Here is a 2,772-nt window from a genome sequence, read left to right as displayed (position 1 = left end):
GAATTCAATTGAGTTCTGACACCATCTATCTGAAGGTAGCATCAAATCTCATGGATTGAGAGTTCAGTCCCACAAGACTGCCCTAATTCAGACATCACAAGTAGTAGCTTGTCACCAATACTTCTGACTGGCTGTAAATCAGGGTTCCCATGCCCCTTCCACAGGTTTGATTAAAGCTCTGTTTGATTTGCTAGAGCAGCTCACAGACCTTTGGGAAACACACACTTATGTTTACCTGCTTCTTATAAAGGATATTAAAAAGGATACAGATGAACAGCCAGATGGAAGAGATGCATAGGGTGAGGTATGCGGAAGGGGTGCAGAGATTCCATGCCCCCTCCAGACACATCACCTTCTCAACACCTCCAAGTGTTCAGCAATCCAGAAGCTCTGATCCAATCTCTGTCCTTTTGGGGTTTTATGGAGGGGATCTTTAAATACGCATGATTGATTACATCCTTAGCCATTGGTGAACCATTCAAACTTCAGCTACTCTCTCCTCCCTCAGGCTGGGGTGGGGCTGAAACTTCCCACCCTCTAATCATATGGCAACCACTGTCCTGGGGCTATCCAGGACACCACCCACCCAAAGGTCAACTCATTAGCATACAAGGAGATTCCAAGGATTTTAGAAGTTGCATGCCAGGAAATGGGTAGAAGACCAAGCTGTATTTCACAATATCACAGGAGAGCAATCTGGTTTGCAGAAGCTGATATGAGAATGACCTCAGTTACTGATGGCTTCTCTATTTCCTGTTCCAGAACTTGCAAGGCGTGGCTGAACTTGCCACCCTTAGATTGCAGTAAAAACTTAACTGCATGTGATCCTTTGTAGTGATGATTGGGTTTCACACTCTTGTGGGAGATAGGCCTCCCTCAAACCTCCCCACATTATCCATAATCTGACATTTAAAAAAAAACAAAACCCAGGTGAGGTGGCTCAAGGCTATAATCACAGCACTTTGGGAGGCTGAGGTGGGCAGTTTACCTGAGTTCAGGAGTTGGAGACCAGCCTGGCCAACATGGAGAAACCCCGTCTCTATTAAAAAAAAAAAAAAAAATATATATATACACACACATACACACACACACACACACACACACACACACACATACATATATAAAACTTACTTTGCTGATATTATTATTACTGATTACTTATAATAAAATAATCATAACTAGAGAAATAGCTACAATACAATGAGCTATGTACTTGATCATAAACCTACATTAATTAGGTCGCAGCTTGAGTTGCTCTCACATAGACCCAAATAAATACGAAATAATTTGACTTCTCTCTGTCACAGTGTGAATTTAAGCACTCCAGGGCTGTGAAGGCAGCTCTATCGTGTGGGTGACGCAGACTCCTTCAGTGTTGTCACTCCATCATGGCTGCTTTCTTTAGTTTAAGATAGCTGCGAAACGCCTGGCGCAGTGGCTCACGCCTGTAATCCTAGCACTTTGGGAGGCCAAGGCAGGTGGATCACCTGAGGTCAGGAGTTCCAGACCAGCCTGGCCAACATGGCAAAACCCCGTCTCTACTAAAAATACAAAAACTAGGCCGGGCGCGGTGGCTCACGCCTGTAATCCCAGCACTTTGGGAGGCCGAGGCGGGTGGATCACGAGGTCAAGAGATCAAGACCATCCTGGTCAACATGGTCTCTACTAAAAATACAAAAAATTAGCTGGGCATGGTGGCGCGTGCCTGTAATCCCAGCTACTCAGGAGGCTGAGGCAGGAGAATTGCCTGAACCCAGGAAGCGGAGGTTGCGATGAGCCGAGATCGCACCATTGCACTCCAGCCTGGGTAACGAGCGAAACTCCATCTCAGAAAAAAAAAAAATAAATAAATAAATAAAATTAAAATAAAAATACAAAAACTAGCCAGCATGGTGGCAGGCGCCCATAATCCCAGCTACTCCAGAGGCTGAAGCAGGAGAATTGCTTGAACTCGGGAAGCTGAGGTTGCAGTGAGCCAAGATCGTGCCATTGCACTCCAGCCTGGGTGACAGAGTGAGACTTCATCTCAAAAAGAAAAGAAGAAAAAAAAAAAAGAAGTGGTTTTTGGGCTCACACCTATAATCCCAGGACTTTGGGAGGCTGAGACGGGCATATCACTTGATGTCAGGTGTTTGAGACTAGCCTGGCCAATATGGTGAAACCCTGTCTCTACTAAAAATACAAAAATTAGCCAGGTGTGGCCAGGTGTGGGTCATGCCTGTAATTCCAGCACTTTGGGAGGCCAAGGTGGGTGGATCACTTGAGGTCGGGAGTTTGAGACCAGCCTGACCAACCTGGAGAAACCCCAACTCTACTAAAAATACAAAATTAGTAAGGCGTGTGGCACATGCCTGTAATCACAGCTACTCGGGAGGCTGAGGCAGGAGAATCACTTGAACTCTCAAGGCGGAGGTTGTGGTGGCCTGAGATAGTGCCATTGCACTCCAGCCTGGGCAACAAGAGCAAAACTCAGTCTCAAAAAAAAAATTAGCCAGGAATGGTGGCGGGCACCAGCTACTCAGGAGGCTTAGGCAGAAGAATTGCTTGAACCTGGGAGGTGGAGGTTGCAGTGAACCGAGATTTACACCATTGCACTCCAGTTTGAGCAACAAGAGCAAGACTCTGTCTCAATAATAATAATAATAGAAGAAACATAGCCTTTGGTTGAATAGCCTTGTGCTAGAGAAAGAGAGCACAAGAGAGACAACTAGCAGTCTTGGTTACAGTTCACTCCTGGTTACCCAAGTATTTATGCTCCCCCTTCATTTTTCT

The sequence above is a fragment of the Sapajus apella genome, unplaced genomic scaffold, assembly GCF_009761245.1.
Source record: "Sapajus apella isolate SASKATOON/1434 unplaced genomic scaffold, GSC_monkey_1.0 scaffold29, whole genome shotgun sequence".
Classification (NCBI taxonomy): Eukaryota; Metazoa; Chordata; class Mammalia; order Primates; family Cebidae; genus Sapajus; species Sapajus apella.
This window is presented reverse-complemented; position numbering follows the sequence as displayed.